The 13,575-nt window shown below is 37.1% G+C and overlaps 1 long non-coding RNA gene across 2 annotated transcripts in view; it reads left to right on the top strand.

The window, feature by feature from the left end:
- LOC109922234 overlaps positions 1–7,007 on the top strand; it is a 16,211-nt gene extending 9,204 nt beyond the window's left edge. Inside the window, exon 3 of one of the 2 annotated variants that reach the window (XR_007261397.1) lies at positions 6,259–7,007. This is a non-coding gene — a long non-coding RNA (uncharacterized LOC109922234). Of the gene's footprint in view, positions 1–1,188; positions 1,308–6,258 lie in introns of those variants that run through there. The other variant, XR_007261398.1, reaches the window with a different exon arrangement.
- The last annotated feature ends 6,568 nt before the right edge of the window (positions 7,008–13,575 follow it).

Below are 13,575 nucleotides of genomic sequence, written 5' to 3'. Positions count from 1 at the left end.
CCCCCTTGACCTGTCCGTCCTCCCTGGACTGACCTATCTCCTCCCTAACTCCCCACCTACACTCACCTTTACTGGCTCCATCCCCGCCTCTTTGACCTGTCTGTCTCCTCTCCACCTATCTTCTCCTCTGTCCATCTTCTATCCGCCTCCCCCTCTCTCCCTATTTATTTCAGAACCCCCTTCCCCTCCCCCATTTCTGAAGAAGGATCTGGGCCCAAAACGTCAGCCTTCCTGCTCCTCTGATGCTGCTTGGCCTGCTGTGTTCATCCAGCTCTACACCTTGTTATCTCAGATTCTCCAGCATCTGCAGTTCCTACTGTCTCTCTTCCAATGCTTCCAGATTTCATAATAGACATCTATAATGATATTAAACCAAGGATCCATCTCCTTGTTTTTTGGCATCTCAATGCCTCCTTTTGATTATTTCCTGAACACAACACACTCCCACTGCTGCCTTGCAGTTCCTGCAATGATGGTTGTCAACACTGGCATCCAGGTACAGCAGGATGACTCCTTTTTCACTGTATCTACAGACTATTTACTACTATTTTACTGTGTACCCTAGAAAATTCTTTAAAAGTAAGGAGTAAGATTGTGCATTGCTGCAAAAAAGGCAATGATAAAAGGTCAGTGACTTGTATCTTCCAGAAAAGCATGGCCATGGTTCTTTCATTTGAGTCTTTGAAATGCTGCTATTGTCACTTCCACGATACATAATGTAATTAAAATTTAATTTCCTGTTAAATCATAAACATTTATGGGCCCAGTAATATATTACTCAATGCACTTAAGGTGATATATCCTTCCATTCTCTTAATGACTTCTGATACCATTTTGCTATTATATGTTAACATAATGATTCCGTAAAATTGCATTATTATAGACAATTGAGAAGGGTCATTTTAGAAGACAAAAGTTATTATGATCCCATCTGATGGTAATATTAGACAAGTCAGATTCCAAATTAAGACCTAGCTTGATATGCCGTAATTTTTATTTTTGCTAGTTGTTTACTATGGTGGTCAGTCATTGAATGTATTCACAAGGGATTGCCAATGTACTTTTAACAAAATAACAGAAAAATATTACATTCAAAAGAAAAAAAATCTATAGTTTACTATACAAAAACTACTCAAAACAGTCTTATTGCAAATACTATAAATAAAGTTTCAACCATTTTACCTGCAGCAACAACTTTACAGATGCTCAAGCTTCAGTCAACAGTCATCCTTTCTCAACTTTGAGGTTCCTTGTTCGTATGGCTGTATTGGTTTCTTGCCAGCAAATTTCTGTATTCGAAAAACAGTATTTTTTCTTCAGTTAATATCTCTATCTGAGACCTTTAAGCAAATTGCTGATATTATTCATTGTTTCTTAACAATGTTCTTTAAAATCCTCTTATGTGTCCTTCTGTTTCTGACCAACTTTTAAGCCACTCGGAACTTCTTTTCCACCCATCCTACTTTGGGAACAGCTAAGTTAACAATATCTCTGCTGCTGAAGACTTTTTCTCTCAATGAAACTTCCACATTGCCTGACTACTTTTGGACGTTTCTGTCACTCTGTGATACTGGGCTCAGCACTACCAGTTTTCATTTTACTCGTTTTTTTGATGCACTGAACTGTTCACCTTGAGGATTAAATAATCTCAAAACAAAATCCAGACACCCCTTCACTACTTGCAGAACTCAAAAATGAAACTGTTTCCCCTTCTTAACATACGATACCGAAATCAAGCTTAAAAATCTGTACATTGTTTTTCTTTTTCATAACTCAGACTTCCAAATAGTAATATATAATGAATCTTTGTCATAAGATCAATTTATAAAGTCAATTCCTCGAAGTATGGGAATGTTTTGTCCACTACACATTGACTGGAGACCAGAGTTTCACTTGTTTATTATCAGTAGCTTGAAGATGTGGCATTTCTTTTTGATTGACATGAACTTTTCTTCATGAGATTTCCTGTCCAATAGTACTTGTATTTGAACAAAACTGATGGCAAAAAAGTGAAAATCAGTTTGAATCCAAGTGACAAGAGTTGCATGTTCATTATTAATTTCACTTATTGGAATAATCTGTGTAGGCTTTTTAACATCTTTATTTGGTGTCTGCCTGTATTGCCTTTTAAACTAATTCGGAATCTTAATTTGGGCAGATCCTTTGCAGTTGGTATTCGAGTTGAGTAAAACCTTTGAAAATGTTCAAGATTGTTGTTTGCAGGCAAATGCAATGAATATAATCAAAGACAGACATTTGCATGTATAAGACTCTAATTGACATAGCCAGACATTTGCAAATGCCAAATCCGTTGAGACACTGTATGTCGAGATTAACTTTCAGGAAATAAATGAGTTGGTTTAGAATCTGGCAGAATCTTTGTTTCCTAGTATGATGTCATTGCTGATCACAAACACCCGGGGCTGGTGAACAGCTTTAATTTAGCAATAAACTCGATTTTGTTGCATTCTTGAAATTTTATGTTGGCACAGCCTCATTAACCTGTTTATGTGTTCTATTAGGGATTGAAGCAATGTCCATTATTCATTATTGTTTTGTTGCTGAGCAACAGACCATCTGTGTTGTTGCTAATATTTGTAAGTAATGAGGTAATTTGCAAAGGAAATTTACTTTATAAAATTTTGGCCAAAAATGACTTTTAAAAATTTCTTGTACTTCATTAAAGCAGATGTAAAATTAGATTCATTTAATTATTGAAAGCCATAGGCCATTTCCTTTTCAGAGATGTTTCATCAGAGTTGTGCTGTCTCGGCTAATGCACTACAAATATGGAAAGCATTATGGAATAAAATAATACGTAGCAAGTCATATTTTGAATTATGAAAATATAACAAAATATATTCTAACATTCCTTTTTCACTGAGCCAAGATAAACCCAAACATATTGTAGTATTAGGACTACACATTGATTAAGCAATCAGAAGTTCCTGAAGCTTGAGAAATCTTAGTGTTCACCTCACAAGTAGCCTGCCTTTTTACTTGTTTCTAATTGTGTAAAATCATCCTGATTTTCACTTTGTTTTTGCTATGGCTTTGGGTTGAAACCTAGATTAATAAGATTCCACTTGATTTATTTTGTGAGCAGTCTACAATGTGAGAGGTGACAGATGTGAGGAGTGTAACATCCTCTCGTTCATGCCAGGATTGAAGGGTTCCAGCCAAATACTGGAAAATGGGACTAGATCATTTTAGGATATCTGGTCAACATAAGTGAAGACCGAAGAGTCTGTTTCTGTGCTGTATAACTCTATGACTCTGAGTTGTCCAAAGTCAGATAAAATTACTTTGTGTATTTCAGAGTCAATAAAGCCAATTTCATTCCAACATAAGCTACTTCTTTGGGATGGAGGGAAGTTAATCTGCTTTTCAAGTCCATACATCCTGCCAATTAGTGGTAATGCGGTGCTTGTCAGTCTTGAAGAACTTTATTATCAACACAGTAGAAACTAGATTAGGTTTGCCCAAGACCAGTTCACCTACTGCAGACAATGACACTGAGTTGACTGAGGCTTGAGAAAGGTCGTCCATTTGAAACATTGATTGGAGTTCTGTGGAGGTGACAGAAACCATTGGTGACTCCTCAGATATTAAAGCAGTCCATATCCATATTCAGCAAGACCTGGACAACATCTAAGCTTGGCTGATGAGTGGATTTTGGGCCACAGAAGTGCCAGGCAATGACCATTTATGACAAGCAAGGATCTAACTACCACCTCTTGATGTTCATTGACATAACCATCGTTGAATTCCCCACTACCAACATCTTGGGGATTACCATTGACTAGAATTTGAAATGGACCACTTATATAAATGCTATGGGTAAGAATAGTCAGAGGCTACCAATTCTGCAGTGAGTAATTCACCTCTTGTCTTCCTAATGGACATCCGTCATTTACAAAGTGTACAGGAATTGTAATGGAATACATTCTGCTTGCTGACTTGGTGCATCTCTGACAACATTCAAGAAAACATCATTGCAAGTTACCTCCAAACCATGCACCATGCACATTTGGAACTATATTGCTGTTCTTTGACAATTGTTGGTTAAAATCTCAGAACTTTCTCCATAACAGTACTGTGGGTGTAACAGCAAAACTTGGGCTGTTGTGGTTCAAGAAAGCAGCTCACTGCCACCTTCTAAATAAAGGGTGGCCGAGTCACCGTTGCCCACATCCCATCAATGAAAAACCAATCCTGCTGCCGGGCAGAAAGTGAGGGGTTGAACCCACTTCAGAGGGCGGTGGGACCCAAAGCCATATTTTGCTGGCGGCAGCCAATCAGCTGGGTACCATAGAGGATAGCAGCCTCTGCTATCCTTTAAAGGATCGTGACCCACTCCCAAAGCTAGCTGGCTACAGGCTGCTACTTGGACTGCACCTAGGAGACGGGTGTGCATTGATAGACATGTGACCTCAGACTTCAATGTAACTGAAGTCTGGGGTTGTTAGGATCAAACAGGTGAGCCCTGCAAGGAGAGTCATGCGCGGATCTCTGAGAATAGGTAGTATCTTTTGACATTAGGTGTACTTCCATGAGTCTAAAAGTGCCCAAAAAGGAGCTCCTCCCCCTGGAGTGCACTGGGAAGTTGCCAAGGTTTATCTGGTGGTCTTTCCAGATAGCCTTAGGCCCCTGCTTGCTGGTAAAATGACAGCTGAGGCAGGAGGAAATCCTTAATTATCCATTTAAGTGGTCCAGATATTTGCCAGACAGGCTCTCTGTCAACTTTCCCTCTGCTAGCGAAAAGCTATGGTGGGGAGAAAGAAGTCAGTTGTGCCACGTAGCTCTTTCTAGTGCCATTTTGTCATTCTTCCTGCCTCCTAGCAGTTCCCCAAGGGTCTGATAAAATTCAGCCAGTTGCTCTGTCTGTCCACAGATGCTGCATGAACTGATGAATATTTCCACATTTTCTGTTTTTAAATGTTGACTATGTCCAGTTTGTTACCATGACCTTGATGTCTGTGTATTTGGATGGCATTTATGCCCTCTGTAAAATGCAAAATGTTTTCCATAATTCTAAAGTAAACGGGATTTGTTGGCTAAATCTCAGAGAAACATTTGCTGCCTTTACTGCTGTTCCAGTTGGAACAGTTCTCCACTCTTTATAAGTTGCTCAACAACTGGCAGCAGATATTCATTCTTGCCACTTTTTTAAAGGCCATTGGGTTTTCAGCAGTTGTTTCTTATAATGTGTAATCCATGTACGAGGTGCCAGCATCCCTGCTGAATCCTTATTGAGAGTCTAAAGCCCCTGATAGATTTGGTATGTCTCAGATTTAATAGGTGGAATGTGAAATGCGGTTCTGCATTTTCTATTTTCTGACTTAACCTGCTGGTTTCAGTTAATACTTGGACTGTCATTCAGTGACTCTGCATATATCCTAATCCCTTCATGTACATTCACTATGTTGCTAGCCTGGTTTTATGTGAAATATCTTTCAATATTCAGATTTTTGATAACTTACATTATTGTAAAATCTTGGGTGGTGTACCAAAACCCAGTCTTTTTTCTTTAATCACACTGATGTGCATCTTTCAGACTCCACTTTGCAGTAATAATAAGTACCACAGCTTTACAGTATTATCGGGTGTACCTGGTAATAAACAACTAGTTCCACAAGTAACAACCGTCAACTATGCACACACCGTGCCCAGTCCAGAGTTAGAGGTATAATTCCAGAATAATTCTTTGTGGTGTGAAGAAATAGGCTCTGAAGGGCCCTCAGAAAATACCTCTTGCACTCATTTTGGTTTCTTTTATTACTCCTGCTTGACTGCTATGTGCTTAAAATACAAGATTTTTACAAAGTCATCCAAACAGCTATCGAAGTTGATCTTGGTACTTCCATGGTGAATATTACTAATTTCCATACAACTAGCAGGAAAAAACAGCATTAATTTTAAACATTCATTAGCCATCAGCTTTTTGGATTTGGGGAAAGGAATCAATGTTGTGTGTTACACTACAATCATTGATGTAGTACTTTTCTTTTTTACATTTTAGTATATTTGGAGTCTTGTATAATTGTCTTTATATCCAGAGTTTCAGACTTGTTTCATTGTATAGTCATTAACATTTGAGATTCTCTGCCGATGTCTTTGTGTAACTCGCAGAATCATGTCTGACTTTCTTTGATGTCCCAGTTGAATATATTGAGACCTTATGTTCTATTCCAGAGATCTGTTTGATGAAGCATGATTCTGTTTCCAATCTGTACCCATTCTTACATTTATTTACAGTGAGCCATTAGAAGCATGCACCTCCTAACTCAACTACTGCATAGTTTCAGTGAGTGTTTCTTTACATGTGCACAAGTGAAGCCCTGATAATTGCTCTCTGCCAGCATATTGGGTGCATTTGATACACAATTTGCATCTTATTCTGTGCCAAAATTTATGAAGTTACAAATTAAATAACATACATCACAACGTATGTAGTTTTAAGAATTGCATTCTGTGTTCTATAGCATTGTATAAATCAGTCATGCATGATAATTGCAGAATATGAAGGCCAACAATAATATTTTGTATTTTGCTATTGCACACTTTCAAATTTACTTTATGTCATACTCCTTTGGTGAAAGAAACAGTAAAAATTTGGAAGTACTTTGTACTATTGTGTCAAAATATTTGCTACGAAATGTTTTTCTTGCAATGATCTCTTCTCATATTTATTCCAAGATATAGCTTGCTTATTTCAAGAGATTTTCCTAAACCCTCTATATCTATTTTTATTGCCAAAAGCAATTTTATTAGCATTGTTCAGTTGTCCAGTTAATTGTGGCTCCAAAATGTGTATTTATATGGAATAACGTTTTGGCTAGCTGTCAATGTCTGGGAGGTAAAATCCCTGGAGCTGAATTGTCAAATTATGCCAAATGACTGTAAACCATACTTGTCCCTATTATTTTTTATTTCATAATCACGCACTTGAATGCATCATCATTTTAAAGTGCAATTTACATAATAAAATAGAAAATGCAACCTTGGATTTATAGAGTTTTGAATTTGAAGTTGGAATTTTTTTTTATCATGTACATTTTAAACGGTTCTCTTGGTTAAACCAATATGAAGTTTGTTACATCTTGTATACATTTATGAGAACAAATAAACTCTGCTGATAATTAGACATGCCTTAAATATAAATATACTAGCAAGAAGGAATAATGCATTTTGGATGAGCTTTACAAACAGCTGTTTCCAATTGAGACAACATACATTGAACTGACATTTTGTTTATTATATAATTACTGTAAATTATACACAATGATTTAGCAACTGTGTGCCACTACCGAATCATAAAATGTGTAATCTTTCATAACATGATTGATTTTAACATCTTAATTACGTAGCCAGTTAAATATGCTCCGATGACTGTTTCACCCATGGGAATTAGAAACCCTGTTCGTTAAAGCTTACAGTAGATTCTGGTTTGTAGATTCGTCATTTATAATTTAAATATGCTTTGCTTAGCAAACAGAAAAAAACGTAGTTCACACAGTTTAAAAACATAAAAACTATTTATTTACATTATTTTGAACAGACTAAGTTGTTTGTCTTGTAGCAGTTGATTAGAGATTGGAATCTCAGTTTAGTTCCAAATGGTGTATATTTGCATATCTTATTGCATACATAGCCAATTATATTATATAGCTATTATATAGCTATTATATAGCCAATATGAGTGGTTTTCAATTCTGTAACTAGTAGTACATTATAGAGTTTTTAACTAAAAAAATATACAAATCTCTCTAAGCATTGAAAGTTCCTCTTGAAAATTCAGATTTTGGTGCCTGTTCAAATATTGAAGAAGCCCTTGCAACATTTTCAAAGAAGCTATGTATATCCAGTGGCTGATAACTGCAGTTCTGGACTCTTTGTACCTTTTCATCTATAATCCAGATGTTGAAATACATGAGTGTATTTCACCTCCCTACCCTACCCTTGTAACCCTGTGGCTAATGCACCTAACCTACACATCCCTGGACACTATGGGCAATTTAGCATGGCTAATCCACCTAACCTGCACATCTTTGGACCGTGAGAGGAAACCCAAGCAGACACTGGGAGAACGTGCAAACTCCACACGGACAGTCAACCGAGGCTGGAATTGAACTCGGGTCCCTGGCACTGTGAGGCAGCAATGCTAACCACTGAGCCACTGTGCTGCCCATTGCCTGTTGTCATCAAGGCTTTTCTCCATGCACATATTTTCTGTGAGTCCATATGCTTCAGGTGTATGTACATATCTTGATTGCTGCTACTTTTTTTTAATCTCCATATTGTATAATAAATTTAGCACTTGGGTTAGGTATTTCTTTGAAAATTCCAAAATACTTGATAGTTCTGTAGGTGGCGCTATAATCAGCATTTGCAGTGTTTCGGGTCAATTGCTGCAATGTAAATAGAGATATTTTGCTGTCAGTGCACAATCTGGTTACCCCCTTTCCACAGAATCACCTGTTTTTAAAATTAGAATTGAATTTTCCTGCAACGAGCTCTAGTTCCCAAAATCAGCAGAAAATAAGACTTATGTGATTAAATCTTCTACAGCAGGATAATTCAAAATCTATTAACGGAATTGTCTTCAAAAGTATTCAGTCAAGATTTTATTCAAAGGACTCGGCGTTTCCTAAAAGCTTGGGCTTGAATTTTCAAATTTACTGTAGAGTTTTGTGGCAATGAAGGTTGCTTAACTTCCTAGGATTTATTAATACTACTTCGTCAGTTCTACTGAGAGAATTTTTTTTGGATTATAACAAATGTTACTCAGCTCTTTTTAAAATAACTTTAAAAACAGAGAACCAAATTCAAAAGCTTTCTATATCTTCGTCCTTTGCAAGACAATGAGGAAAAATCATATTTAATTCAGGGTGTTTCTGATTTTGTGCTATGTTATGTAGGTTATAGAGTATAATATAAATGTCAGAAAGGAAGTTAGAAACACAAAGCAGGAGTTGCCAGACTTTTTTGATAGGATTTTGATTGACAGATGAGGGTGCGGATACGAGGCAGGTGGACATGTAATTTTCCAATGCCAGCTATCATGCAGATTACCCATTGCTGTTCCAACTGCCAGTGCCTTTATGAACACAGGTGGTCCCTTCTTGAGGATGATCACATAATTCACAGGATATCACAATACCTTACCACTAAGTGTTAAGGTCACTGTGGCTTTGGAAGCTTCAGCGCATTATTACATCTGACAAGTCATTGTTCTGAGAAGCAGGACAGTACAGTTGCAAATAGATTGGACATCTAGTTTTAAAGGTAGCGGGACTGGTTTCTGTTGATGGATTCCCCTGGCAGCAGTGCATCATCGATTGCAGCCATGAGGCCCTTAAGGTGCTAAGTGAGCAGACAATGAGATTCATTAACTGGAATGGCTTAAATATGCAATTGGTATGTGACCATGCCAAGAGCTCATATATACACACACTTGATGCTTCCAAGGCAAACGAATAAGGGTCCAACATAGCAATAGGTGAGTAGGGAAATAGTCTTTTTCCTCATTCTAACTTGTATTTTTTTTCATTTATTTAGTAAACGCAGCCAAGTGACATCCTTCTCATTTGCTGAGTTTAAAGTGATTAGTCCACCACATAGCCTACAGCGTGGTGCAGGATTTGTTTGTTTCTACAAGTGGATAAATGTTTGTGCTGGGACCCAAATACTGAATCATATCTGCACAGTGGCCCAGATCTGACCCGAATTGGAATGCTTCAGTTTTACACCTTCTTAGTTTGTTAACTGATAACTGTTTAGTGAGGCCTACTCTCTGGAGGAGTTCATTTGACAGATGAGGTTTGCTGTGTGAGACATGTTAGTGATTGCCTGTGTTTCCCATTCCTTGATCCAAAGAATGTTTGCTGTAGATTTTTTGAGGAGCAGTGTTTTTACTCAAAGGATTACATGGCAGGGTTATGATGTTTGTAAAGGATAATTGGGACAAAATTGGGCAGCTCTCGATAACGGCATCTTTCAGTGCTGTAATATTGTATCCATCAAGGAAGGAAAAGCCTAAAGAGTCAGCGAGCTTATGTCACCAACATTTTGCAGGGAGAGTGGGAGTTTTGCATTGAAGGAAGACCCAGTGGGATAAGTGAGAGTAAGAAAGGACGGGTTCTGTACTGGTTGCATATTTTATTGGAAGGATCTAAGATTAGAATGAGGAGGTTGCAGGAAGGGGAAGATAAACTGAATAAGCAAAGGAGTGTGTAAGCAGTGGGGTTATGAAGTTCAGAGTTAGCATACATGATTACTGGAAATGATGTGAAGGAAGCTTCTGAGAACCATGCATTCTTGTAAGTTCACTTGAAATATGCTTGCAGGTGTACCTTTTCCTGCCACGTCATCTCCCACCAAAAAAAAACAAAAAAAAAACAAAAAAAAAACACATGCATGCATTAACAAAGGAAAACAGAGAGACAGATATCTGCAAAAATTGAGAGTGGCCATATTCTCCATTTACCATGAGCAGTGTTATAGGGGATTGACTAGTTGATACATGCATTGCTTATGGCATTAAACACTGGGCAACAATATGCTCTTCAGGTGAAGGCAGGGGATAATTAGACCATGGTAAAGGCATAACTGAATCTCGCTCTACAAGTCATACATTTTTGTCCTCTTTTTAATGATGTCATTTTATATTCTTATTATAGTTACAACAGAAAAAACATACAGCAATTTAGAAAAGAGGAGGCAGTGACTGGAGGATAAGAGTTTGAAGTATCAGTTAACAAGCTAGAAGATATAAAACTGAAGTATTATGATACCACTATTATTTGAAGGATGTAACTAACAATGACAGAATATTGCAGTTTCCAACATATTGAAATTTGGACAGAATTTGCAATGAGCAAAATTAACAACAGCATGTTTGAATTTGTTATTTTTATATTCAGCTATCTAGATGTTAAAATCAGGCATTTGTCTACAAATAAATGTTCTAAAGGCCATATTATGCATAAAGCACACATTTATTGGCAGTTTTGCTGCATAAATGCAATAACTGTAGACAGATGTGCATTCTGGATTTTCAGGACTCTGTTGATTTGCTGAAAATGAGCATATTTATAAGCAGACCTTGAAGTCACTTATTTATGTAGCTGGTAATGAGAGTTTATACTATGTGTTAATGATGGTATTGAAGAGCTGTTCTTCGTTTAATTTGTTGTGAAATAACATATTGGAATTGTTGAATCTACACATGAAAATAATCAGGAACAACAATGCCTATAATGGATAAGAACAGAAAATACCTCCAAAATGCATTACTTGGCATGTGAGCATTACAAAATAACAGCAGAAAGTTTAATGAGATATATTTAGCAGTTCCTGACAAACCAAAAGAATCAAGAAGATATTCAGTTGGCACTTTACATTATTCAATGCAATCTGTGGTGTGGTATAAAGAAAACTTAACATTCAACATGCAACATATTCATTGACATCAGTTACATAAACCACAAACACATTGTTTTTCAAACTCCTCTTCCCAAAGTGTTTTATTGTGGAAGAGCTGAGTTTGGTCTTAAACATTTTTGGTAATCTGTTTTTTGCAGCAACATACAGAGATTCATGATTGGTTGCAGGAAATTGGAGGAAATAAGCTTAAAATCAACAGTTTCCAGGTGACTGCCATTTGGCAGAGGTTTTAGGAGAGGTTTGTGACATTTCTTGTTCCCTTGAAGCAGTTATGTTTTTCATAAATGGAATCCAAAGGCAATTGAATCAGAGTACAGTCTGTGATTCATGAGAATGTTCCAGTGATCACTACATTTGAAGGTACCATGGACATTACAGATTTTGTTTCCCCCCTCTTCCTGACAGCAACTCTAGAAAATCTCAATGCATGTTCCAGTTACATTTTGGGAAACAGGGAAAAGCGTCAAGAAGGGCTGTCTTGGAAACTTAAATGACAAAGCCATGAGAATTATCTTGGTCTCAGTTATATAACTTAAAATTTGATTAATTGACCTGATAAGCACTTTGAAGTTTTTACAGCACATGTGACTGTATGAACCTATTATCTGTCAGGGTCAGCAGCAAGTTGTATGACTACAGCAGTAAAGAAAGCAATGTCTGTTGAAACTTGGAGGTGAGCAGGATAGATCTTCAAGAAACAAAAAAAGTTTCATTCCTTTATTGGACAAGGACAGATTACTGCTCGAGGCTCAGCCATTCAGGCAGTAACTGTTTATGTTTAGAAAGGAACTCAAGTTGCAATTAGAACAAAAGAACCTGTTGTCAGTCTTTTGATGACAGGCGAGCAAAGCAACTCCATATTTTACACTTCAAATCTACCCAAATGTTTCTTCATGGGTTGAGCTTGGCTGCTATCAGTTATTCTAGCATCAACTCATCTCTACAAGACAATGCAATAGAAGAAATAAATTATATACCAGTAATAGGTGGTATTCAAAGGAACAAACATGACTGGAGAACTTACTTTTTCTCTGCTAGTATAAATTATTGAAGAAACCTAAGAGACTATACGAAAATAAACTAAGAACTGCACATGCTGGAAATCAGAAACAAAAACAGAAATTGCTAGAAAAAAACCTCACTGGACTCAAAACATTAACTCTAATTTCCCTCCACAAGTGCTGCCAGTGTTGCATTTTTCCAGAAATTTATTTTTGTTTTTTGTTCCTGAGAGACTAGAAGTTGACATGTCACTATGACCTGGTGGCTGACATCAGAAAATTACAAGAAGTTATTACTACACAAGATAAGGGTTTTTGGAGTTGCGTGTAATGTATTAATATGGATAGAGAGCAGAGACTAGAGATGAATCTCACATTTTCACACTGATAAGCTGTGACTAGTGAATGTTTCAAGAATCAGTGCTGAAGCTTCAGCTATTTACAAGCTCAATGAATGACTTAGATGAAAAGACGATGAGTGGTGTGTCCAGATTTGCTGGGAATGCAAGCTGTGAGGAGGACACAAAGAGCTACAGCCAAGTTAAGTGAGTGGGTAACGAAGTTGCAATTTGAAATAATGTAGGGAAGTGTGAGTTATTACACTTTAATAGGTTAGAAAAGCAGATTAAATGTGTGAAGTATTTAAATACTATATTGATGCTCAAAGTGACTTGGGTATACTTGTATAAGGAAAACAAAGATCATCCACACGGGGCTGTTGTGAATCTTTGGCTACCCCAAGTGTTACTGGATGCACCATATATTCAAGTCTGAGAGGGGTTTGATCTCACAGATAATTGAGGTAAGTGGGAGCAGGCAGAGAAGTGTGGTTGAGGCAGAAGATCGGTCATGACTGGTGTTGAATGGTGGAGCAGGCTTGAGGAGCCGTATATCCTTCTATTTTGTTTTCATGTATTTACATACACAGTCAGACAAGAAGACTGTGTTAGTAGTCTGAAATAGTTTTGTTAGAGGCTACAGATGTCCAGATATGTTTATTGACTTTCAAAATGGATATTCTTCTTGACAGATTCCAGAATCTGAAAAGAAAGTCAGCAGATAATATATAACAGAAGATGACTTGCAGGCTAATTCACTTGGACATTTCTGACTATTTTTTAGTAAT

This window comes from Rhincodon typus, unplaced genomic scaffold, assembly GCF_021869965.1.
Source record: "Rhincodon typus isolate 14 unplaced genomic scaffold, sRhiTyp1.1 hic_rhity00002674, whole genome shotgun sequence".
Taxonomy (NCBI): domain Eukaryota; kingdom Metazoa; phylum Chordata; class Chondrichthyes; order Orectolobiformes; family Rhincodontidae; genus Rhincodon; species Rhincodon typus.
Note: the sequence above shows the minus strand (reverse complement) of the source record. Positions and strands in the feature narration are given on the sequence as shown.